This window comes from Heliangelus exortis, chromosome 3, assembly GCF_036169615.1.
Source record: "Heliangelus exortis chromosome 3, bHelExo1.hap1, whole genome shotgun sequence".
In the NCBI taxonomy this organism is placed as follows: domain Eukaryota; kingdom Metazoa; phylum Chordata; class Aves; order Apodiformes; family Trochilidae; genus Heliangelus; species Heliangelus exortis.
In genome coordinates this window covers 113,179,944-113,206,561 of record NC_092424.1, presented here as the reverse complement: position 1 = coordinate 113,206,561, position 26,618 = coordinate 113,179,944, and the positions used below count along the sequence as shown (strand labels likewise).

The following is a 26,618-nucleotide window of genomic DNA, read 5'->3' as shown; positions in this document are numbered from 1 at the left end:
CCTGATCACCCTCTCCAGAAAGAAATTCTTTCTAATGTCCAACCTAAACCTCCCCTGGCACAACTTGAGACCTCTTGTGCCCTCTTGTCTTGCTGAGAGTTGCCTGGGAAAAGAGCCCAACCCCCCCCTGGCTCCAACCTCCTTTCAGGGAGTTGGAGAGAGTGATGAGGTCTCCCCTGAGCCTCCTCTTCTCCAGCCTCAACACCCCCAGCTCCCTCAGCCTCTCCTCACAGGATCTGTGCTTGAGTCCTTTCACCAGCCTACTTGCCCTATTTTTTTAATTAATTTTTTTTTTTTTTTTAAATGGAAACCTCCCACTGAGCCCTTTTTTAAGAGCTTTGTATCTCCATTTTTCTCCCAGCAGCTGGCTTCTGGGCTGCAGCACTCGACACACAAGTGTAAGAGCCTTCAGCATTGAATTATGCTTTCCATTCCCAGGATCCCTAAGCCCTAGACAGCTTTCTGCTCACAGCTCTGGGGAAATACAACCATCTGGGAGGTGGAAAGATGATTATCAACTGGAAGAGCAGCATCACACTCAGTCTGGGAGCAGAAAGTTGAGCTGAGGCTGCTATGGGGTGCTTGGGAGAAGTGCTGAGAGGTTTGTGGCTCATCTGCATATGGATATGCAAAGTAATCTGAGTCCAGCCCCTCACGTTCAGTTGTTTGAAGCTTATGAAATTTCTTACTCAGAATGAAATTTGCCTGAAGGTTTGTCTTAATCTACTTCCAGAATCAAATTAAGCTGATTTGAAACAAGGTCACTTCAGCAAATCAAGGTTTAGTGTGGTTGAACTAATTGGCTCAGATTGATACTCTCTTCATTAAAACTGAGGGATTTCTTCACTGCGTGGCCCCGTGGTGAAGTCAGTGTGGGGTTAGGACCCAGGAATTATTGCTGTTGTCAAAGGGCTTCACTTGCTTTTATTCATGCCCCATTTCCACACCTTTGATGTGGGCACACTGGCAGGGCACCAGGTGCTTTGTTCTGCTTACCCTGGGCTCATGTGTGTCAAGTTTTCTCTGTGCACAACCAATCCACCCCATCACCAAGTGAATTCTGCCTTCCTATGCAATAAGATGCCTTGAGTCTGGCAGAGCAGGATTCATTTAAAATTTATTTTAAGCAGTATTTTTCCAGAGCAGTAAAGCAATAAATAAGAAAATCTTCCTCAACACTTTCAGCAATTTAAAATTATTGTTTATGCTTCTTTTTTCCTGAAACCTACAACGAAAACATTGACGTTTCTGTGAAATATGAAGGTCTTAAAGATGCCCCCGAAACTGAAAATAACCTAAAATGAAAATTTGAGCAGCTCATGGATCTGTTTTCCCATGGAAATTGTTTTTCCCTTGTGGACATAGTAAAGACTGAGTAGTCTTGCTTAGAACTTGATTCTCAGGTTTCAGGGCAAGTCTGCCTTAAACCTCATGAATCTGCACACATAATTTGTCCTTCCTGGAAAATGCTCTGGTGCCAATTTTCCTTGTAAAATCAATAAACAGAGATAAAGCAGAAAAACAAGTGTTAAGATCTTTGAGTGAAGGGGAGAGATGGTGCTTTTGCAGGTACTTAGAAGAAGTGAACTTGAAGCAATTTTCCTCATCTCAAGGAAGATGTTTTTGCATGTATTGACTTTTTATTTTTTTTTTAAGCAGGGGGACCCAGTGCTGCAATGTGAATGTTTTGAGAGATGAAGGTTGAGAAAAGTGGATAAAGGGATGGATAATGTGCTGGTTCCTGGCATTTCTTCAGCATTATGTGCTGGTTTCTGAGCAGTCTGGGGAAGAAGAAAAGCTTTAGCTTCATTGATTTTATTTTCTTTCCATTTATTTTATTTTTTCTGTGAGCCAGGAATGTTTTTGGCCCCACAAATCAAGGGGTTTCCCCAGGCAAGAGGATAGGAATTACAAGCTAGAAACCCAAAGCTCTTGGGAAGAAAAGTGCTTGCTCTCTTGGAGCTGAGATGTTTCTCAGTCGTGCTGGAATGTGCAGTGCAGAGAAACCTTGAAGTGTCTCCAGAACTGTTCAAAGAAAGAGATTTCCTCAAGTCTTTTATTGTATAAAGTGTATTTTAGTCTCTGATGGTGGCTTGTTGGCAGGGACCTCTGCAGGGGATGTTCTTCCTCCTCTTGATAGGATCAGAGTGTGGATGTTACCATGGGATGGGCACTAAGTCCAGCCCTGTCTAATCCTATAGAAAGCAGTTGCTGCTTAGAAACTCTGTCAGACAACTTCACCCTCCCTCTTACAGAGAGGTCACATTTTCCTATTCATTGTGAAGTGAGAAGATGCTCAAAATCTATTTGGGAGATTTCCCACCACACAGGTGTTTATCTCCTCCCTGTCTTTCCTTGTGTCTGTCAGGGTGCAGCTCTGAGGACTGGGATGTCACTGGTGGGGACTGTCAGGCTGCAGCCAGGTCTGGTGTCCCCACTATAAGAAGGACACAGAGCTGTTGGGATGAGTCCAGAGGAGGCCACAAAGATGATCCAGGGGCTGGATGGAGCAGCTCTGCCATGAGGAGAGGCTGAGGAGCTGGGATTGTTCAGCCTGGAGAAGAGAAGCCTCAGGGGGACCTTAGAGCTGCCCCCCAGTCCCTGAAGGGAACCTCCAGGAAGGCTGCAGAGGGACTTTTCCTGAGTGTCCAGTGAGAGGAGAAGGGGAAATGGATTGAAAGTGCAGGAGGAGAGGTTCAGGCTGGATCTGAGGAAGAAGTTCTTCAGCAGGAGGGTGCTGAGACTCTGGACCAGATTGCCCAGAGAAGCTGTGGCTGCCCCCTTCCTGGAGGTGTTGAAGTTAAAGTTAAAGGTGTTCAAGTTAAGGTGTTCAAGTTAAAACTTGAAGAGGGGAGATTGAGGTCGGACATGAGGAAGAAATTCTGTATTTTGAGGGTGCTGAGCCCCTGGTTGCCCAAGGAAGCTGTGGCTGCCCCATCCCTGGAGGTGTTCAGGGCCAGGTTGGATGAGGCTTGGAGCAGCCTGGGCTGGATGAGAGGTGTCCCTGGGCATGGCAGGGGGGTTGGAGGGGATGAGCTCTGAGCTCCCTCCCAACCTCAGCCAGTCTGGGATTCCTGTGCTGTTACTCCTGTGTAGTGTCACTAGGAAATTTAAATTTCAGTCTGGATATTCAGTTTCCTTTTCTGAACAGAGCTTTACCTCCTTATGAATCCAGATCCATCAGGCATGCTGTGCTTTACACCTTCATATGCACCTTTCTTGGAGGAGATTTTTCATTTGAAGGAGATGGGACTCTCAGGACTGATACAGTGACAGCAAGTAGCTCTGGTTTTTTCCCCATGGGTGCTTCCTCACAGTGTCTGCAGTCTGCAGGTGCCTCTTCCTTCAAGCAAAATGAAATCAAAAGGAGACCTGAGACTTTTCAGTCCTGTGGTTCTTCTTTGCAGCAGCTGAGTGTTTATCCAGGATGTGCACACAGGGAAGAGATGTTTGAGAGTGAAGTTAAAGCCACCAGCTTTTATCTGTGTGGCCATTTTGTGTGTTGACTGGTTGAAGTATGGTAAATTCCAAAGCTGCTAAGTGAAATTACCAGGAAATCACCATTATTTAGGTCAGATAAATGTCTCTGAGCTGCCTTTTGTGTGTATCCATTTCTTGCTACACCCATGCTTCAGCAAAAATCGTGGCTGAAGGAGCAAAGTGCTGTGGCCCTGATGTGGGCAGCACTTGTGGTACACCAGTCCCCTTTGGAGCTGACACAGAAATATGTGTGGGAAGGAGAGTGTATGGAATAGCTTTGCCTGGGGCTGAGGTACCTGTGCATGATTTTCAGGGAGTGTTATGCAGAGGAGTTCAACCTTTTCTGTTGAGTTAACCCTCTTTGTCATCTGTGGAGAATTTAAGATCTGTAGCAGAAGAAAGAGCTGCATGGAAGTGAAAGCACAAGGATTAAACTTAACTGGAAATCTCTTTCTTTGAAGGGTTGAAGACTGGAGCCAGGTTTGTTGCCTCCAGTTTGAGGAAAGGTGAATTTTGCCTTCTGAGCCTATGCTGAGCCAGTTCCTGCCAGACTTCATTCCCACAGCTGCCTCTGCCAGAATGTTTCTGTCATGAGAAGTTCACCAGGTTACCTTGTGGAAAGGAAGTCGTGCAGGGGCTTTGGGAGAGCCTCTGGTGTGTGAAGTTAAGACACAGAGCTCCCCGTGTGGTAGGAAATTGGAGGCACTTTAATTGAAGGCAGGGATGCTTTGCATTAATGACTTGCAGCTGCTCCTCACCACACATCTTCCTGGCACATGGAAGCAGTCGGATGCCAAATGTCATAAAAGTCTCAGGACTTCAAGAGGTTGGGGTGGATGGGAGGCTCTGTCAACTCCTGAATGTTTATTCAGATGTGTGTCTTGTCTGTGGGGCTCTTGTTCCCTCCTGCTGTGGCTCTGCCTTTGGTTCTGGGGTGAACCAGAGCAGCTCCCTGGGGATGGGATTTAAAGGAATCCAGGGCTGAGTGAGTGACTGGAGCTTTGGGGGCTCCAGTTGTGCCTCTCTGGCTTGGAGTGCTGCTCACCCCACGAGCTGCCCAGGTTGCATCTCTGCTGCTCTTGAGTGGCAGATCTGCCAAGGAATGATGGGCATGAAGCCTGAACAAATGGTTCATTTGCATGGTTGGTTCAGATGTTTGCAAAGTCTGTTTCATGCTCTAAAGCACGAAGCTTCAGTGATGAGCAGGTGTTTGGCAAGTGAAGAGGCATCACACCATCAGCTGGGTTAGAGGAGGAATCTGCTACCAGAGTGCTGATTCAGAAGTCATGGCTGGTGTTCAGGAAACTTCACATCTCAAGTTTTCCAAAGTTCTTTGCTCACAAATGAAAAAAGAGGACCCTGCTGGGCTCCCAGTCTTGTGCTTATAAATGGTGCTGTAAAGGAAATCCTAGGAAAAGGTTGGTGATGTGGTTAAGGTGGGCAAGTGTGAGGAGGAGTTGTGTCCTGGGACCTCTCAGCTTTGTGTGTAACTGCTGCTCTGCAATTCCCTGCAAATTAATCAGTGTCTCCTTGGCTCCTCATTATTATGGAGCTATAATGTAGCCTTTAGCAAACTCTTTGCAAAGTCTTAATTTAATACTGAACTTCTGAACATGACCCAAAATAAAGCCACAGGTAAAAAGTTCACTCTGTGTAAAGCCATAGCTTCAGACCTCACCAGGTGCCATGAAAGGGGTGATAACAGAGTCAGAGCATGGTTTGGGTGGGAAGGGACCTTTCAAGGCCATCCAGTCCATGAGCAGGGACATCTTCAAGCAGAGCAGGTTGCTCAGAGCCCCATCCAACCTGTCCTGGGATGGTTCCAGGGATGGGGCATCTCCCACCTCTCTGGAAAACCTGGCAAGAAGTGTCTCAGCACCCTCAGTGTGAACAATTTCTTCCTTCTCTCTTGTCTGGATCTCCCCTCTTTCAGTTTAAAACCATCACCCCTTGTCCTGTTGCCAAAAGCCCTGTTAAAAGTTTGTCACCAGCTGTCCTAGAAGCTCCCTTTAAGTACTGCAAGGTGCTCTGAGGTCTCCCCAGAGCATTCTCTCCTCCAGACTGAACAACCCCAGCTCTCTCAACCTTTGTAGTGACTGAGGTCCATCTTGGTACCCTGCTTGCATCCAGGGTGCTGTTGAGTTGTCAGAGGAATGGGTGTCACCACCCACGAGGTGGGTGCAGCCCTGACACATCCCACAAAGCAAAGACAGTGTTAACATCCCATGGAGTGGACATGAGGAGAGTTCCCCAATCAAAGAATCATAGAATGGGCTGGGTTGGAAGGGACCTCAGAGCTCATCAAGTCCAACCCTTGATCCACTCCCCCCGTGGTTCCCAGCCCATGGCACTGAGTGCCACATCCAGGCTCTTTTGAAATATTTCCAGGGATGGAGAATCCACCCCTTCCCTGGGCAGCCCATTCCAATGCCTGAGCACCCTCTCCAGAAAGAAATTCTTTCTAATGTCCAACCTAACCCTCCCTTGGCACAACTTGAGACCTCTTGTGCCCTCTTGTCTTGCTGAGAGTTGCCTGGGAAAAGAGCCCAACCCCCCCCTGGCTCCAACCTCCTTTCAGGGAGTTGGAGAGAGTGATGAGGTCTCCCCTGAGCCTCCTCTTCTCCAGCCTCAACACCCCCAGCTCCCTCAGCCCTTCCTCACAGCACTTGTGCTGGATCCCTTCACAGCCTCCTTGCTCTTCTCTGGACCTGCTCCAGCACCTCAATCTCCTTCCTGAGCTGAGGGGCCCAGAACTGGACACAGGACTCAAGCTGTGGCCTCCCCAGGGCTGAGCACAGGGGCAGAATCCCTTCCCTGGACCTGCTGGCCACGCTCTTCCTGACACAGCCCAGGATGCCACTGGCCTTCTTGGCTACCTGGGCACACTGCCCTGAAGTGGGGCTCAACCTGGGAAGATTTGGATTGGACCCCCTTTGCTTTCTAAACTCCTTCAGAGAAGAGCCTAAGTGCAGCTGGGTCCAATCCTCCTCTATTAATTAATCTCTTTTTAACAACCCATTGGGTGAGATCAGGCTGGGGAAATCTCTGCATGGTACTTCAAGAGTGAGGTTGTTACCCAGGAGGTTTGTACAAAAACACAGCTTTACTTAAAAGTGAGTTAAGTTTATACAGCTTGTCAGATGGCAACCAGTAGAGTTAGAAATGATGGGGATTTTCAAAGCAGGAGGTTACAAATAGCAGAATTTAGCAAAATGGTACTTTCACAGCAATGGATTACAATTAAGCAAAACTTAAGGGCATTGTCAGAACAGGTTAAAACTAATAAAACTGAACAATGAAATGGGTTGTAAAACTTTACAAAGTTAGAAACTGTTAACCTTATGTGCCAAGATAAGGTTAGAAACAGAGAGATAAAGGCAGGAAAAATATCCCCACCCTTGAATCCAGCAATGATCTTTGTAGGAAGTCGTAGTTCTTGGATGGTGGGCATGCACCCAGCACTTCCAGTGTCCAGTTTGTGTCCAGTTCTGGAGTCCCCAAGAGCAGAAGGACACAGAGCTCCTGGAAGGTGTCCAGAGCAGAGCCACTCAAATGCTCAGAGGGCTGAGCACCTCCCTGGGAAGCCAGGCTGAGGGCTTGGGGTTGTTCAGCCTGGAGAAGAGGAGGCTCCCAGGTGAGCTCAGAGCAACCTCCCAATATCTGAAGGGGCTCCAAGAAAGCTGGGGGAGGGCTTTGGACACAGGGGGGTAGGGAGAGGACAAGGGAAATGGGTTAAAACTGGAAGAGGGGAGATTGAGGTTGGACATGAGGAAGAAATTCTTGAATTTGAGGGTGGGGAGAGTCTGGAACAGGTTGCCCAAGGAAGCTGTGGCTGCCCCATCCCTGGCAGTGTCTCAGCCCATGTTGGATGGGGCTTGGAGCACCCTGGGCTGGGGGAGGTGTCCCTGACCATGCAGGGGGTTGGAACTGGATGAGCTTTAAGGTCCCTTCCAACCCAAACCATTCGGGGATTCCATGAAAGTGGGAGTTTCCTAAACCCAGCCTTGCTCTGACTCTGCCCTGGCAGAACAAAGTGGCAAAACCATCAATAATTTCAATGAAAGCCACCTGGGGAGGTCCCACCCATGCTGTATTCTTTGTAGTGTCTTTTCCAGACAGATTTTGGTGCTGTAGGAGCTGGGTACAAGCAGCAGCCTGGGACAGGGAGTTGTTGGCTGTTTGTGCAGCCCTTTTGTAGGGAGAAGTAGATCAGTGTCTCCAAGTGCTACTCGTGCCACCTCGCCCTGAAAGCAAAGCAGGGCTGCTCTCTGTGGTGTGTGTTTTGCCTTCAAACTGGCAAGGGATGATTCCAAATCTGTGAGGAGCTTTGCTGGGATGTTACCTTTCTTCCTGAGATCTGAGCTGTGGATCCCTTTGGCACAAAATGTGGGATCACTGCACTGTGGGAGGGATGGACGTGCAGGAAGAGGTGGGAGAAGATGCTGAGGAGGAGTTCCCACTCTTGATAGATCTTTTCTTTACAGATAACCCCAAATTGCTTTTCAGGAGGAATTAATGTAGGAATTTTTTGAGGAATTAATGTATTACCTCAGTGATTCTCAGTCAATGGAGTGCAAGAGTTTCTAACTGAGAGGTGCACTGTTAGCTGATTTTTGGCTCTCTTCTTGAGGATCTCAGAGTTTTTTTACAAAGAGCTAGCTCTGCCTTCTGTAAAGGAAAAACCAGGAAAAGATTCCAGCTAATGGAACATGTTCAGTTCCAAACAAAACTCAGACTTCAAAGCTATGCGAGTGAATTTTTAGAAGTGAGCACCCCTTTCCTCTTTCCTTTTCTTCTTTTATTTTGTCTACTTGGGGTCATCATCCTCCCCCTATCTTTTGGGTTTTTTTAAGTATGAGTTTTGCATCCAAATGAATTTGAGGGCCCAGGAGGACTCCTCTAAGATTTCTCACATGTTCCTGGCATGTCTTGCTCCCACGCTCAGGTTTTATTTCAGAGTCAGACCTATGAAATCATTTAAGCCAGACCAGTGAAATATGCTTCATTTTTCCTCTCTCCTCAGATGATCTTTTGAGGCCATCAAAATAAGTTCCCTGGTGGCGTGGGGCTCTGGGCATGGCTTGCCCTGGCTGTGTCCTTTTATGCCTATAAAAAGAGGATGGTTGGAGGGAGCAGATTGATGAGTTCTGTGCAGTTAAATCTTTCAGTTGTGTTACAGGCAAATTTCTAAGATGCTTTCAGTCCTGCTGAACTGAACAGGAAGCTGTGCTTGCTGATATTTCTGGTTCTCAGCTGCTATTTGTAACCCCTGAGATCCCTGGAGAGTGACTGAGGAACGCTGCGAGCCAGGGAACTGGAGCAGATGAAGAAAATTCCCTGAGGTTTGCATGGAAGGTTTGAGACACAGCTGGGAGTAAAACCCCAGTTATCCAACACACCATCCCTTGCTTTAACTCCTCGACAAGAATTTCCTCCTGCTGTGTCTCTGATAGAAACTGGGGGGGCCAAATTAAGCAGGCAGATTGTAATCATGGCTGCTGAGCTATCCCAGCTGTAGAATTACTGCAGCCCTCTGGTCTTTGCTACTAATTTGGAAAGTTTGCTGCCTCTTCCCCTCCAGTGCTCCACCTTGCCACATTCCAGGCTCTGCTTTGTGGGAAAAGAACCTCAGTGACCATAAAGAGCCCAGATGTTGTGACCAGGGGCAGGAAGAGTGAGTCAGCTACCCCTGATTTGTGAAGCTAAAATTACTGAGAGCATTAATTTGGATCTCTCCCTTCATCTCGGTGGGCAGACTGGGCTCTCCAGATGTATTTTCATTGTAGGAGGCATACAGCACAAGGGTGCAGATGGGCAGCTTGTTAGATTTATTTCCTGGGAGTTTGATTTATTCTTTTATTTGCACAACAGGAGTGCTTGCAGAGCTCACACCCCTGGTGTAGGGCATTGTGGCACGACGTGATTGCACTGCAAGAAACCATCTGAGCCTTAAGATGTCCTAGAGGAGTTTAAGTTGTAGTAGAGGAAACAGAAGGCACCTGGAGTGAGTTGTTTATTATCTGCTACCAGCACAATTAATGTCTTCAGCTCATCCTTGACCAAATCATCACTGTCCTGTGCCTGCCTTGCTGGGAGCAGGGTGGGACAGCTGTGCTTGGTGGGCAATCAGGAAAGTCAAGCATTGCCCCCTTCCTAAACCAGCCCAGGAGCATGGTCTGTGTGGAGTGGTTGCTTGGGCAGGGTCTGTCTGGACTGCAGGTGCACTGGACACTCTTACAAAGTCCCTTTGAATCACAGAATCCCAGACTGGTTTGGGTTGGAAGGGACCTTAAAGCTCATCCAGTTCCAACCCCCTGCATGGTCAGGAACCCCTCCTCCAGCCCAGGGGGCTCCAAGCCCCATCCAACCTGGGCTGAGACACTGCCAGGGATGGGGCAGCCACAGCTTCCTTGGGCAACACATTCCAGCCTCTCACCATCCTCAAATTCAAGAATTTCCTCCTCACCTCCAACCTCAGTCTCCCCTCTTCCAGTTTTAACCCATTTCCCTTGTCCTCTCCCTACCCCCCCGTGTCCAAAGCCCTCCCCCAGCTTTCTTGGAGCCCCTTCAGATATTGGGAGGTTGCTCTGAGCTCACCTGGGAGCCTCCTCTTCTCCAGGCTGAACAACCCCAAGCCCTCAGCCTGGCTTCCCAGGGAGGTGCTCAGCCCTCTGAGCATTTGAGTGGCTCTGCTCTGGACACCTTCCAGGAGCTCTGTGTCCTTCTGCTGTTGGGGACTCCAGAACTGGACACACAACTCCAGGTGGGGTCTCAGCAGAGCAGAGCAGAGGGGGAGAATCCCCTCCCTCGACCGCTGTCTGTGCTTCTTTTGCTGCAGCCCAGGACATGGTTGGGTTTCTGGGCTCCAAGCACACATTTTTCAGCTTTAAGCCTCCTTCTCGGTGATTCCAGGACCTTCCAGTGATTCACTACCCCCTTCACATCAGGGTTATAGTGAGTGGGAGAGGACACGTGGGTGTCTGGGGACTGGAGGCTGTCTGGATGTTCTCTAACATTAAGGGTGAGGTGGAGAGGGTAGGGAAGGAGATGATCAAAGTAGCTTTTGTTCCTTGCAGCATTGATTATGGTAATGTTGCTATGGCCACAAATCTCCCTCAAATTGCTGCAGCCAATTCATGAATTTCCTTTTTTCTTGCATCCTAACATTTGAAAATCAGCTCTGCTGCCAGGAACCTCTGCCACCAGGGACACCAAGAGGTGCAGCAGAGCATAGGTTGTGAGTGTTGCTATAGTAGGGGGATGCTCCGAAGAGAATCTCTTGGTGCTGTAATTTTTTGGTGTATTTTTGAGGCTGAAGTAATTAAATTAATCCTTAATTCCTCGCTGCTTGCTAATATCCCATAACTCCCTATTAATTAGTTACTCCTGTCTCCAGGGCAGTTGGAGTGCCAGGATACCTGAGTCCTGTCAGCTTGATCCCTCTCTGCCCTGCTCCCTGCGGTGCTTTCTGAAGGAAACCATGGACCAGGGCAAGATCCATCATCCCCTGCACAGCAGCAGGGCTCCCAAAGCTGGGCTGCAAGATCCTTGGCAATGCCTCCTGCTGCTGCAGCACATAAGAAACATTTGTTTTTCCCTTCTCTTTGCAGCTTTTGGGCAGCCCAGCCAAGCAAAGCCTCCATCCCTTCAGCAGCCTCCGGCTCGCTGAACCCCGAACCACCCTGGGGAGGGGAGGTGAGCAACTGCTGGTTTCTTTTTTTCTTTGTGTTTTCAGTTGAGCTCCATCTACATCTTGCCTGAAATCACTCAGCCAGCACAAACTCTTTGTGGGTGGAGGGGAGAAAGTTGGTATTGGCTGCAGCTTGGCTTGCTCACCCCCTGGAAGGGTTTGAAATGCCAACGCTTGGCCCCACCAGCTCCCATGTGTAATCATCTGGTGGGGGTTGTGTGAGGGCTTCAGGAACAGGGATATAAACAAGAGACTCATAAATGTCACTCATTTCTCTGTTGCTTACTGCCTTCTGTAGCCCTGGGCAACTCATTAAGCTCTTCCTTGCCTTAATTTACTTAATTATTGCCCTCCGATGCCTCACAGTCCTGGTAAGTGATGCTGTGGGTTGGATGTTGAGGCAACAACAAGGAAGCTCTCAGCTTGCAGGAGAGCTTCCCTGTTAGCCTATAGCCAGATAAACAGCAAAACTCCAGTTTTCTGTGTTTAAAACAGCAATTTAGAGTTGATGACTGAGTTTATAATGCAAGGCTTGGCTGTCAGTGTGGGGCTGCCTGCCCGTTCCAGCATGGATGCCCCTAGGTGCCACTGGCTTGACCTTGTTGTCTTGAATTCAAACTGTATGTTATTTTGATCAATTTGTTACTTGAATGCTTATTGAAACATAACCTTGGTACTTGTCCTCTTCTGGTTTGTGGGGTGGATTTGACTTACTTTGTTTTGAAGTGACAGAGTGAAAGCTGTAGAGAAGAAAACAACTTTGTTCATTTCATGACTTTGGCCCAGAAATCATTTGTTTGTCTGTAGTGTGTTTTATTTGAGGAACTATGAGATTTATGGTTATTAAAAGAAACATTTCTGCCTGGTAAGAGAAGTGGTTGTGCTCTCCCAAGTGTGTGGGCTAAGCACAAGTAACTTTTTGCATCTTTTGGCTTCTTCTTCTTGGGCTTCCTTGTTTTTGTGGGTGTCGTGGGTCCCTATTGTGTAATGTCTTGAGTTTGCAGGCATGCATCAAAGGCTCAGCATCCAGTCAGGCTCAGGGACAGCAAGCTTTCAGCACAACAGTTGGGTTCAGCTGCTGGGAGGGGCTGTGGGGCACCTGGGGTGAGGTGAGGCATCTCATGGAGGCTGGGGGTGTTGGAGATGTTGGGGCAGCAAGATTGAGTATTTGGGATTGACTCTACGTAGAGAAGTAGAGGAAGAAATGCTGGTGTATCCACTGGAGCCTCCAGGAGAACTTCTCTCAGGGGAGGGAGAGGGCCAAATCTGGAAGAACCAGATGAGAAATGGAATAAGGTGGAGCTGGAAGCAAAGGAGGGAAGTGTCCTGGACAAGGAGTGGTGGACAAGAAGAGAAGTTGATTGTAGGCACAGGTTCTGTGCCCTGATTTCATACCTTTTTTTTTTTCCTTTTTGGTTTCACTTCCTTCTCATGCCACTTGTACTAACCATGCTGAGGCTTTTAGTTAATTTCCAAGAAAAGGAAAATACAGATCAAACCATTTCTGCAGCTTCAAAAGCAGGAAATCCTCATTACTGCAGGGCAGCCTTATCAGCCTGTTCTCACCCTGGCAGTCTGAGCTTCACCACCCTGAGGGCTCCTTCCCATGGCACAGCAGGCATGGACCAAGCTCTTGTGGCTCTTGCATGTCCAAGGCTACACTGAACAGACACACTTGGACCACTCCTGGATCAGCTGATCAGTGCAATGGTCTTTAGTCCCACAGCCATGGTGAGTTCCTGTGTTCATTTCACAGAACTTCAATGTTCTAACTGATATGGCAGACAAATTTATGTCAGGTCTGACCTCTTCCCTCACCACTTGGTGTCCTAAATGTTTGTGTGACATGTTTTTGCCATTAGACCAGAGCATGTATTTGAAATGTCACAAATTTGTGTGAAGAGTGGATCCTTCACAGCCTATCTGGGCACCTTTTGCAGATACTTCCCACGAGTGAGATGGTTCTGTTCCTCTGGCAGACAATTCTTTACCATGCAGCTAAATGTGAGCTGCTGCTCACTCAGGATTTGCTGCTTCCTCCTTTCCTCATTTGCTGCAAGACCACCTTAGTACCCTTTCTGCCTCCAAAATACCTGCTGCAGGGCTTGGGTTGACTCATTATCTTCTAAAAAAAAAAAAAAGATTGCAACACTGTTCCTTCTGCCTGCTATCAAAACATGGATAATAAATTCCACAGAGCCTCTTTTTGTCTGTGTGGAGGCAAAAGGAGGTTGGTGGATGTTTTTTTGAGGAAGAACTGGGTAGAAATCTTTCTCAGCTTGGTTCATGTAATCAGTGTGTAGCATTCTTATGATGTGCTTCAGCCTGATCACCTTTAGCTTGATTGTTCTGAGGTGAGTTACTGGGAAGAGACAGAGATTCATTATGTTAATTGGGGCTGAAATTACTGCATTCAATATCTGTAATTGCCATTATTATGCTGGTCCTGCTCTATCCTAGGGTTTTTAGCCAAGCAGGAATGAATATGGAAAGCTGCACTCTCTGTTGTGGTTGCTAGCAGAGCCTCAGGTGAAGTTGGTGTTCAAAGAAGCTGCTTTTAATTTGGTGACATGGAGAGGAGTGATCCCAGCTCCCTGTGCTGAGGCTTTCCCAGCAGGATTGCTCTGTCATAGATCCCAAAGTGCTTTTTTGGGGAAGGGAAAGCACTGTTTACCCCGTGTTGTGCTGAGGCAGGAAGCACCCACAGGGTTCTGCTGCAAAGCTTGTAACCACAGAGGGGTTTCTGATTGTCTGCTTGAAGTTTTGACCCTGGGCTTAATACTTTACCTTTTGTCTGGTTGAAAGAAGCATTTTTAATCATTTTAGAGTAAGAATTGTGAGTCCAGGGAAGATGCAGCCATGAGGAAGATGAACTATGCACGTGCAGGGGAAAAATAATTTTTCTGAGGGAACAAATGTGGAATAAGGTGATGTTCCCACTCGTGGCTGTGGGCTCTAAAATTGTTTGGAGAAAAGAGGGCTTCTGCTGGCATGGTGTGTTCTGCTCCTCCTGAGAGCACCATTTCTACCCACTTATGAGATCCTCTTACCAGCAAAGCTATTCTTTTCCCTCCAGTTTCTCCAGTATAACCAAAACTCTTTTCTCCTTCAAAAGGCAGAGTGAAAGCTTTCTTAACAGCTACTGGCAGTGTCATGAGCTTGGGTGAGCTGTGGCACAACTTGATCCTCTCCAAACTGCAAAGCAGAGGCAGAGTTTTGGGAATTTGCTGCAACAGGAGCTCCATGCCCAGCAGAAATGATAACATAGGCTGGAATGGTGTTGGCAGAAGGATGCTGAAAAGAAGGGAGGGCTGCTGGATAATGGATGAGGAGAGTGAAGAAGGTTGGGGTGGGAGCCAGGAGCCAGTAAGGAGAGCACTAACAGGTAGGAACTGAGGAGAGGTGTCTGAGGATCTGGTTTCAGTTCCTCCCAAGCATTTCTCTTGTTTCTGCTCTGTTCCCTGGTGATCCTTAGGGAGCTTCCTGGCTGGAAGGTGATGATGTGCTGAGTGTTGGGCTGCTGTTGTGTTTGCTGGGTGGGCACAGCTTGCCCAGGAGTCAGGTGAGACCCCCAGGAGGTGTTCAGGAGAGGCTTGGAGCCATCCTGCCTGGGCTGGAATAAAACCAAACTTTGGGCTCTGTGTAGGGCACAAGATTTGTTCCCTCGGTGCATTTTGTCTACTCAAGTAATGATTTCTCTCCTTGAACCTTGATTTATTTGAAGAGTAAGTACACAGGAGGCTGCTCAGGGCTTCCAAGGAAAAAACTGTACTTGGTTGGAGCAGCTTTCTGGGTAGGTGCAGCTGTGGATGCTGAGGAAAGGGTAGAAGAGAAGATGTCTGTGGTGTTTCCTCTCCTACCCTGTAAGCAGCCAGGGACCTCCAGAGCTGGGAGTTGCCCAGTGACCTGCTCATTCCATCCCTGTGGTCTTGTAGATAAAGCCACTCCTGCATTTGTCTTTAAATTATAAATATGTGACATCTCTGCAAGGCCTGGAAGATGTAAATAAAGCCAGGTGCTGCTTGCACTTAGAATCATAGAATAATTTGGGTTAGAAGGGACCTCTAAAGGCCATCCAGTCCAATTTCCAAATCCAACTTAGAATCATAGAATCCTAGAATTGGCTGGGTTGGAAGGGACCTCAGAGCTCATCAAGTCCAACCCTTGCTCCACTCCCCCCGTGGTTCCCAGCCCATGGCACTGAGTGCCACATCCAGGCTCTTTTGAAATAGCTCCAGGGATGGAGAATCCACCCCTTCCCTGGGCAGCCCATTCCAATGCCTGATCACCCTCTCCAGAAAGAAATTCTTTCTCATGTCCAACCTAAACCTCCCCTGGCACAACTTGAGACCTCTTGTGCCCTCTTGTCTTGCTGAGAGTTGCCTGGGAAAAGAGCCCAACCCCCCCCTGGCTCCAACCTCCTTTCAGGGAGTTGGAGAGAGTGATGAGGTCTCCCCTGAGCCTCCTCTTCTCCAGCCTCAACACCCCCAGCTCCCTCAGCCCTTCCTCACAGCACTTGTGCTGGATCCCTTCCCAGCCTCCTTGCTCTTCTCTGGACCTGCTCCAGCACCTCAAGCTCCTTCCTGAGCTGAGGGGCCCAGAACTGGACACAGGACTCAAGCTGTGGCCTCCCCAGGGCTGAGCACAGGGGCAGCAACTTCTACCCTTCTGTGCCAGAGGAAGTACAAATCTGAGCATCCTGCTTTCATCTCCTGTTTTCTTCATTGCCTCTCCAGCAGCAGGATAAGAGATGGGTTGGGCTGTTGTGTGTGTTAGACATTGCTGATGCAGATTAAAAGCTAAATTCAAGCTTTAGAGGTTGCTTTTTGTTAAGGTGCTGTGCGTTTGAAAAGAGTAGTAGGGCCATGTTATGGCTACATGTGACACTTAAAAAAAATTAAAAATATTGATCTGCAGGGGGAAAGCTACTTCTAAGCAGTGGGTAAGCACTCTGGGGGCATTGGAATCCTTTTCCACCCCTGCTGCCTCTGTGGATGCCTGGAGCTTTGTAAAGAAATTTTCCACAGTCTAATGCACACACTGGAGAATTAATGACAAACTTTTCTGCCACCGTTTTGAAACTATTTCCTTTTTATTTGAATCTTTGATCAACAAAACCTCAAGGCTTTTTTTCACTGTGACTCTAAGTACTCTCAGAACAAGATGCTGTCAGCTTTTCGGTGGGGACAAATTTTATGAAGTTTTTCCTGTTTGTTGTTGTTGTGTTTTGGTTTTTATTTTATTTTAAGTATTCTTTAGGTTAAATTTGGACTGAAACAGCTTCCATCTGGGAACTATTTTTGCTTCAATTTGAAAAAACAGATTGTAAAACACACTCTCATAAAAACAGTTTGTCCTTTCCATTCTACTAGAAAATTATTCTCATCAGCCTCTTAAGGCACTCAACTTTCATGTATTTAAGCTCCATGGCAAGTACAGAGAGAGGGCTACTGGGGGCTTTAATACAGGGTCATACATCAATTTCCAGTATGGATCATTTGGGCAAAATTAATTCAAAGAATGTGTTAATAGTCAAGGATTTGAAAGCACTGCAGATTTTGCAGCACTTGCTCTGCATGGGTAGCTTAGTGACCATAAAGCTGCCATCCCATTTTGCTTGAAAATGAGCCACACTCAAAGGCTGTGCTTAGAACTCTGAAAACTCATCATGCTTTACACGTGCATCCATGCTCCTACCTTGCAGTGGAAGTGTGGCTGATGTGGATGAGGGTTGGCTGTGGGTTTGAAGTTCTTCACCCTCTACTCCTGCCACTTCAGTGTCACCTCCTGGGGACCTGAGAGGTTTGACACTGTGGGACACCAGGAGTTCACCCCCTTGTCACCAGTGTGGCACCATCCCAGAGTGTTGATCAGTTTTCTGTGGACTTCTGGTTCAGCTTCTCTCCAAATTTGGTTTTTTTTAGTGTTCATTTTGTCTCCTGTTCTGCTCAGTTTGTGGTGCAGGGGGAGGAGAAAGGCAGCACTGAGCAGTGGAAGAATTTACCAGCTGATCCCATCAGTTTTCCATAGGGCAGCACTGATTCCCCAGGCTTTAATTTGCTCCTCTTATTCATGAGCCTGGCAGAGCCCATGCAGCTCCCTCACCCTTGGGGAGATTCCTTGATGGAATCATTTGTGGTCTTTGGGATCTCATGGGGAGCCTGTGCTGCCAAAAATAATGAGCTGCAGAGACCATCAGATTGGATCAGCATCTCACAAAGATCTCATTCACTTCTGATTCCTTGGTATTCTTGGTGGAATTTCTTCATTCATCTGGAATTTCTTGCAGCTTGGATGGGGAGAAGCAGAGTTGGGCAAGGGATTGTGCCACTCAGGAAGGGTTTGACCTGCAAGGGTTGTAACAGCCCCATTTCTCCTTCCTTCTGAGCAGTCCTTGCTTTTGAGGGATTGCTGGAGACACGGAAACAAAACAAAACAAAACCACCCACGAGCAAATTGCTTTTGAGTAATGTGAAACCCTGATTATGGAAATGTTAATTGTGTATCACAACATGCACTCATCTTCTGCCTGCTCAGAAAATCCTGCTGGTGGCCCATGCATGAACAGAAGGACAATTAAAGGGAATTCTGCTTCAAATGCACTTATTAGGATGCCTGTGTAAAACTGGTGCCTTCGTGGCTAAAATCAATAATTCTGTTTGTGAGGCAATATTGGGAGACCATTCCAATCTCTGACTGTCCTCAGAGTCAACAGTTTTCCACTTGTGTCCAATGGGAATCTCCCCAGGAGCAACTTGTGCCCATTGCCCTTTGGCTTGTCCATGGGACTCCTTGTAAACAGGGAATCTCCATCCTACAGGGAGTCTCCATCTCCATCTTCTTTAAGTACTGGAACATGGTCCTAAGGTCTCTCCTCCTCTTCTCAAGGCTGAACAGACCCAATTTTCTCAGCCTCTCCTCATATGGCAGGTGCTGATCATCCCTGATCATCCTCGTGGCTCTCTGGACCCTCTCCAGCCTGTCACATCCTTCTTGGAGAGCAGGGACCAAAACTGAACAAAACACTCCAGGTGAAAGAGTCCAGCGCAGAGCTACGAAGATGATTAAGGGAGTGGAACATCTCCCTTATGAGGAAAGGCTGAGGGAGCTGGGTCTCTTTAGTTTGGAGAAAAGGAGACTGAGGGGTGACCTCATCAATGTTTTCAAATATGTAAGGGGTGAGTGTCAGGGAGATGGAGTTAGGCTTTTCTCAGTGGTGACCAGTGATAGGACAAGGGGTAATGGGTGTAAATTGGAGCATAGGAGGTTCAAGTTGAATATCAGAAAAAATTTTTTTACTGTAAGGGTGACAGAGCCCTGGAACAGGCTGCCCAGGGGGGTTGTGGAGTCTCCTTCACTGGAGACATTCAAAACCCACCTGGACACGTTCCTAGGCGATGTACTCTAGGGGGCCCTGCTCTGGCAGGGGGGGTTGGACTAGATGATCTTTCCAGGTCCCTTCCAACCCCTAGGATTCTATGATTCTATGATTCTATGTGCTCTGAAGTGGTGCCAAAGACCTGCAGAAGCACTGGATGGGAGGAAAAAAAAAAAGTGGGAGCATGAAGATTGATTTGTCTTCTGTGGAAGTAATGAAATTTCCCAGTTGTTCAGGTTCTTTCTGTTTGAGGGATAGCAGATGAGCAGATATATTTTTAAGGATGACTTCTCCAGCCTCACCAGTTTTCTCTTGTCTGTAGTGCCAAGCAAGAGGATGTTGAGGCTTCTGCTCCTAGGTAGGAGTTTGCTCTCCATGAGCTTCGTGGTGAAGCTGCTGCTCTGAATGACTTCAGTTTTGTGGCACTAGGCAGTGTCAGAGCTGTCAGGAAGATAGGGTAAGCCTCTGTGTCTGCTCTTTTTTCATTAGTGCAGGGAAGAAAAGTCGTGTAAAGGCTGTGATAAAGCTGGGGCACTGTAAAACAGGATCATGGGAGCTCTCAGGAGTGGCTGCATCCTCTTGTGATTTTCATCAGGCCCCGAGTCCCTGCTGAGAAAATGTGTGAACTTCACAAAACTGATGGAGTCATAAATCATTACCAGAATATGATAAATGACTTGGAGCAGTCCATAGAATCATAGAATTGGCTGGGTTGGAAGGGACCTCAGAGATCATCAAGTCCAACCCTTGATCCACTCCCCCCGTGGTTCCCAGCCCATGGCACTGAGTGCCACATCCAGGCTCTTTTGAAATAGCTCCAGGGATGGAGAATCCACCCCTTCCCTGGGCAGCCCATTCCAATGCCTGAGCACCCTCTCCAGAAAGAAATTCTTTCTAATGTCCAACCTAAACCTCCCCTGGCACAACTTGAGACCTCTTGTGCCCTCTTGTCTTGCTGAGAGTTGCCTGGGAAAAGAGCCCAACCCCCCCCTGGCTCCAACCTCCTTTCAGGGAGTTGGAGAGAGTGATGAGGTCTCCCCTGAGCCTCCTCTTCTCCAGCCTCAACACCCCCAGCTCCCTCAGCCCTTCCTCACAGCACTTGTGCTGGATCCCTTCACAGCCTCCTTGCTCTTCTCTGGACCTGCTCCAGCACCTCAATCTCCTTCCTGAGCTGAGGGGCCCAGAACTGGACACAGGACTCAAGCTGTGGCCTCCCCAGGGCTGAGCACAGGGGCAGAATCCATTCCCTGGACCTGCTGGCCACGCTCTTCCTGACACAGCCCAGGATTACACTGAGGATGATCTGTTCCATAACCCTGCCAGGCACTGAGGTCAGGCTGACAGGCCTGGAGTTTCCTGGGTCCTCCTTCAGCCCTTTTTGTGGATTGTTGTGACATTCCCCAACTTCCAATCATCTGGGATGTCCCCAGTGAGCCAGGACTGTTGGTAGATGATAGAGAGAGGCTTGGCGAGCTCTTCTGCCAGCTCTCTCATCACCCTTGGGTGGATCCCATCCGGTCCCATAGACTTGTGGGGATCCAAGCAGCTCAGTAGGTCACTGACTGTGTCCTTCAGGATTTCAGGGGGGCTGTTTAGATTCTTGTCACCTTCTGTAAGCTCCAGAAGCCATCTGTCCTCAGGATAACCTGTCTTTCTGTTGAAAACTGAGGTAAAGAAGGTGTTAAATACCTCAGCCTTTTCTTCATCTTTGACAACTATATTCCCACCAGTGTCCAGTAAAGAATGGATGTTTTCCTTGCCCCTTCTTTTGCTGTTGATGTATCTGTAGAAGGACTTTTTGTTATCCTTCACAGAGGTAGCGAGATTGAGTTCACGTTGTGCCTTTGTCTCTCTGATTTTCTTTCTACATGACTTAACTATGTTCCTAAATTCCTCCTTAGTAGTTAGCCCTTTTTTCCATAATTGGTAGGCACTCTTCTTAACCCTAATTTCTTTCAGAGTCTCCCAGTTCAGCCAGACCAATTGTCTTCCCCACCAGTTTGCCTTTCAGCACACTGGGACAGCTGCTCCTGTGCTTTCAAAATTTGCTCCTTGAAGTAGGTCCATCCCTCCTGGACCCCTTTGTTTTCAAGGGCTGTTTCCCAGGGTATACTCTGAACTAGTCTTCTGAATAGGCCCAAATCTGCCCTCTGGAAGTCCAACGTAGAGGTTTTATTGACAACCCTCCTTGTATCCCTGAATATTGAAAACTCTGTTATTTCATGATCGCTGAGTCCCAGGCGTCCACCGACCACCACATCTCCCACCAGCCCCTCTCTGTTTGTGAAAAGAAGGTCAAGGGGGGCTCCATCCCTGGTGGGCTCATTTAGCAGCTGGAGCAGGAAATTATCCTCTATACACTCTAGGAATCTCCTAGACTGCCTCCTCTCAGATGACTTGTAAACTGCAGTCCCACAAATCTGATGTGAAATGACCTGTGACAACGTTGCATGTGGAGGAGCAAACAGCATGGGCCATGCCTGGGGAAGAGGGCTCTGCCCTGGAGAGACAGTCACAGGGAAAAGAACTTCTGGTTCTACTGAGCAGCTAAATCTGCTTCAGTTCATATAATCATAGAATGGGTTGGCTTGGAAGGACCTTAAAGCTCACCCACCCCTTGCTGCACCTTGGACCCTGGCAAGGGTTGGATTCCCAATGTGCTTCCCAGCCAGGGCTGCATCCTTGGGCCTGGGAATAACGAGGAGGAAAGGTTCCAAGCAGCTTGCTGCACCTGGGTGGAACAAGAGAGACCTGGATGGAGAGGATTTGTTGTGGTTTCTTTCTGTTAATGGCAGCAAGAATGGAAACAGCTGGAGCCAGTCATGGACTCAGGATCTAGAATGGGTTGGGTGGGAAGTTCATCCAATCCCAACCCCCCTGCATGGTCAGGGACCCCTCCCCCAGCCCAGGGGGCTCCAAGCCCCATCCAACCTGGGCTGAGACACTGCCAGGGATGGGGCAGCCACAGCTTCCTTGGGCAACACATTCCAGCCTCTCACCATCCTCAAATTCAAGAATTTCTTCCTCATGTCCAACCTCAATCTCCCCTCTTCCAGTTTTAACCCATTTCCCTTGTCCTCTCCCTACCCCCCCGTGTCCAAAGCCCTCCCCCAGCTTTCTTGGAGCCCCTTCAGATATTGGGAGATTGCTCTGAGCTCACCTGGGAGCCTCCTCTTCTCCAGGCTGAACAACCCCAAGCCCTCAGCCTGGCTTCCCAGGGAGGTGCTCAGCCCTCTGAGCATTTGAGTGGCTCTGCTCTGGACACCTTCCAGGAGCTCTGTGTCCTTCTGCTGTTGGGGACTCCAGAACTGGACACACAACTCCAGGTGGGGTCTCAGCAGAGCAGAGCAGAGGGTGAGAATCCCCTCTCTCGACCCCTGTCTGTGCTTCTTTTGCTGCAGCCCAGGACATGGTTGGGTTCTGGGCTCCAAGCACACCCTGAGGGCTCATGTTGAGCTTCTGCTCCACCACCCCCACCCCCAAGTCCTTCTCCTCAGGGCTGCCCTCAATCCTTTCTCCTCCCAACCTCTATTTCTCCATGGGATTGCCTCCACCCAGCTGCACAACCTTGCCCTTGGTTCTGCAGTTTGCAGGATTCCACTTCTCCAGCCTGGCCAGGTCCCTCTGGATGACACTATCTGCACTATCACTATCTGCACTATCACTATTCCCAGAGTGATAGTACAGTAGGAAGTGTGTAGTGTCATCTATGGACATGTGAACTGAGAAATAGGATGCAAGGATGTATTTACTTCCAAAAACTACATTTATAGAAGCAGTAGTGGAATAGCTCATCTGGCTTTGATTATCCATATTTTAAAATAGACATGGGAAAAGCTAGAGAACATGCAGAAGGAGCAGCAGGGCAGGGAGCAGGCAGAAAATATCCAGACTTGAACTCTTTAAACCTCCCACTGTATTTGTCAGATGAAGAGAGAGGCTGAAATACAACTCCCTTATGTGGGAAGAGGGTGCTGGATGCTGCCCAGCCTGTTGGAGAGCACTATGAGAAGCAGCAGCTCTTTGGAAGGTGCACTGGGAGGGTGGCATGGCTGTGATTAATCATTGGAGCTAATTATCAGGATATCAGGCACCTCTTTGGATCAAGCTTTGAAGCATCTTTGGAAGCTGTGCTGTAACTAAGAGCAGGTAACTGGGTTTGTTGAGAGATGTAACCAGTTACTTTTTTCTTTACATAAGGGAATACTGAGATAGGGAGAGGCTGAGGTTGTTCTACTCATGCAGAAAGGCCATGGCATGGTCACAAATGAAGCTGTGGTAGGGATCAGTCTGGTGGCTGTCAAAAAATTCAGATTGTGGCAGGAAGTGGCTTCTGAACACCTCATGCACAGGGACACCAATTTGGTGGCACTGAGCAAAAGGAGTTTCCATTCCCTTTCCTGAAGGCTGAATCCCAACACCACCATTTTTGCTGTGAAAGCAAAATGCCATCACAAAACAGAGGGTGGTTTCACACATTAAAATGCTGGAAGTTCTTGCTTGAACTACTTCATTTTAAATTAATTTCTGCAGAGGAGTGGCAGCTTAGAGCAGTTTTCAATGTTTTACCTGCCTGCAGAAGGTGGAAGGACTTCACTGTTGAGAAAGACTCAAATGTTCCTCTTGCTCTTCTTTGAAGCAACAATTTGCCTCTGCTGAACAGCCCTCCACTTGTTAATTCTTTGTGCCACTCAACTGGTCCAGTGTGAAAGGGTTTCTAACATCCCCCATGGGCTGTGATCTCAGGTAAAGAGGGACAAGCCAGCCACAGAGGACCTTAATTTTGGGGTCCAGCTTTTGTCCCTGTGCATTGCCCTCATCCTGAGCACCATGGGCAAAGTGGCTCCTTTATGAATGTTTTTTTCTGAGTTAGCTGAGGAAAATCTCCTTCCTTCTTTTCCTTTCTTCCTCAGAAGTGAATCCTGAAAAGACACGAGGTCTTTTTACTCCTTGTAACTCCTTTTTATTCCCCCTCATTCCTGCTCTGAGCATCTCTGTGCATTCCTCCTTTTCTTGTGCCAGGCCCTGTTCTCCCCAGGCAAAGCTCTCCTTTGAGAGCTGATTGGCAGACTTTGGCTCACTGAGGGAATTTAGGGATTTTTAAAGGGGATCTTGGTCAGTTTGGGATTTGGTCACTTCACAGAATCACAGAATGGTCAGGGCTTGGAAGGGACCTCTGAGGATCATCGAGTCCAACCCCCCTGTTCCCTTAGAGCTGCTCGGAGAGGAATCCCTCCATGTGGATCTTGAATATCTCCAGGGATGGAGACTCCACAACCTCCCTGCTTGCTCTGAGGGTAACAAAGTATTTTCTCATGCTTAATTTAAGAATTTTGGTCATCCTGGTCAGGAGTTGCATCTCCTACAAGAAGACAGAAAAGCGAAATCAGGGCTTCTGGAGTGGGCAGTTGATTGAATCCACACAGAGCTTTCCCTTGAGTGTCTCCAAGGTGAGCAGCACCCTGGCTGGGCATTGCCAGGCTCCCACTCAGCTCCAAGGTAAATCATTACCTTCATTTCCTTTCCCTTCCTGTGACTCAGCAAGCAGGAAGGACCTGGAGGGCATCTCCAACCTGCTTGGCTTCCCATTGCCTGGCAGTCATTGAAGGTACAGGGGAAGCAGAAAGCAGAAATCAATCTCTTTGTTAGCAGAGTGGGACCTGCCTCTTGCTTGGGGGGGGAAGGGATGATTTCCCAGTTTGTTTCTGGGAAACCAGTAGGTTTTGTTTAGGATTGCAGAAGAAACTTAGCAGTTTCTCTGTGTTCTTTGCAAGCCTTTAATATTTCTTTCCTTGCAGCGGGGTCATAAAGCGTTTGCCTTTCCTCTCTACAGCAACAGGTTTTAGTTTCACTGTTTGTATGATTTTGTTTGCTGAAGTGGAAGCTAGATAGGAGCTCTCGGGGGGCTTCTTCTGTGCTTTTTTTACCCCCCTCCTCCCACCTCATCCCAGTGCAGTCTGTGCTGTAATTCTGGCACCCCAGATACCCTTTGTTTCCAGCTCTGTTTTCCGTGTTCTTTTCCAGAGTATTAATATGCTGAGGAGCCTCTGTGCTCAAACGAGGCATAAACAATTCAGACAGTAAATGCTACAGAGCAAGTGCAGTTAATGGACCCAGATGGTTACGTTGCCAGCTTTATGTGACATGTTGCTTGCATTAGCCTGGGAAACATTCTGCTCTTAAATATCCAAGAGCTCCGTTTAATAGTTTTGCGTTGTCCAGACTGAGATGCTGAACTCTGGCATCCTGTTAATGGCACCTGAATACCATGAAGGTAGGGGGGGCTGCCAGAAATACCTTCTGCTTGACCTTCTGTGTTGTCTTCACCCCACCTGTGGTCAGCTCAGCAGCTTTGGTGGAGAGACCTTTGGAGAGATGCCACCACGTGTGCACCCAGCAGAGCAGATTGCAGCCTCTCGTGCCTTTGCCATGGATGGGTGGCCCCCCAGAGCTGCAGATGTGGGCTCACCAGGCCTTGATCACCTTGACCTTCTGCTCAGATTGGGTTAGATGTCTGGAATGATTTCCACGGGCATTTTTCTGGGTTAGGTTGCAAATATTTGTCTACCTTAGTGTTGGAGAATGAGCTTAAATAAGTGTATTGAAAACAAATTTTAGGTACACAGTAGCCTGCCTGGCTGTGAACAGCAATGATGGTACAGGCAGATGAGAGAAATAAAAAAAAACAACATAGATGAGAGCCTTGGAAAAAGAGAAAATAGGGAAGCAAGTGGATATAATTACCAGGAAAGGGTGAGATGAAAGCAGATTGTGATGGTTCTGTTGATCAAGGGGTAAAGGAAAGAGCTTTTCAGTGGACACTGTGAGGATGAGCAAAAGAAAATGGACATATTTATCTGGATAGTGAAGAGAGGAGGTCAGAAAAAAACCCTGAGATTGTTAAATATCCCTGGATGCCATTTCATGCTGTTCATTTCACTCTTGGCCTTCCCCAGCCTCCACAAACATGGATTGCTCCAAGCCCCCTGGGGCTACAAAGTCTCCATCCCCAGTTCCTGCTGGGGAGAAGGGGATTGTGTCTGTGTACATATCTGAGATGCTGGTTTTAATTTCCAGGAGGATGTAGAACTTTGTTTATGTTGGAGCAGTGAGCTGGAGAGGCCAGAAGGAGCCTGTGAGTTTAAGAGCAGGGCTGGATTCCCTGAGGAGCAGAGGAGCCTTCCTGGGCAGCTCTCCAGAGCTGCTTTGTGCCTTGCCCTGCATCCCAAAGATGTTGCAGATTAACATTTCTCTTTGCTGAGAGGTAAGGACAGGTTTAATCTCTGCCTTTTGTCTTCCAGCAGTGTCCATGCTGCAGTTCCCTCATCTCCAGCTCTTGGTTCTAAGCTCAGTGCCTCGATGTGGTTGCTTAGGGCCAAGTTTCATTTTTACTTCTCAAAAGAGGTTCTTGATGTGCACACCTGCTCCTTGCTGCTCTCCTCAGCAGACATCTCTCACTTGCTTTTCTCCTGTGGACAGCAGTGGTGAGGCAGACAAAGGTTGATGGTGGGGTGAGCAGAAATGTTGGTAAATGTTGTCTCTGTGCTGTCTGTGCTGTCCTGCTCCCTCTGGGCCAAATGCAACCCCATTTGCTCAGCAGAATAACTGAGGATGAGAGACAGGAGTGACCTGGAAAAAATGCAGTGTAAATATATATATATATATTTAAATGATACCAGCAACAAACTTCTGTTTAAAAGGATGGAGGGGTCCTTCTCAACGAAACACATCACACCTAACCCTAAGATCACCCCTGTTTGTTCTGCCCTCCTACTAAGTAATGTTCCCTTCACTTTTTCTGGGTGAGTTTTCACCACTGGCTTTGGAACAAGTCCTCTGCCAGGCCAGCAGACTGCTCAGCAGGAAGATGTTCTCTGCCCTCCAGCCCCACAGTGCTCAGAGCAGGTGGATGAGGATGAAGATGAGCATCTCTTACCAGCTTGGTCCAGTAGGCAGAAGGGGTTGGGTTGGTCCATGAGTCCTAGGAATAGCTGATCCAAAGGAAATCACTTTCTGGTTGTCTGTAGAGGAGAGTCCAGCAGAACCCTGGGATGGTACTTGGACAAAAAG

General features: G+C 48.0%; 1 protein-coding gene across 10 annotated transcripts in view; it reads left to right on the top strand.

Moving 5' to 3' along the window:
* Positions 1-26,618, top strand: part of EXTL3 (exostosin like glycosyltransferase 3) — a 155,426-nt gene that overhangs the window by 49,283 nt on the left and 79,525 nt on the right. For 3 of the 10 annotated variants that reach the window (XM_071742247.1, XM_071742249.1, XM_071742246.1), the window contains exon 3: positions 11,091-11,175. The exons of the other annotated variants lie outside the window; for them this stretch is intronic. The gene's annotated coding sequence lies outside the window, so the exon portion shown is untranslated. The remainder of the gene's footprint in view (positions 1-11,090; positions 11,176-26,618) is intronic. 10 annotated transcript variants of the gene reach the window in all.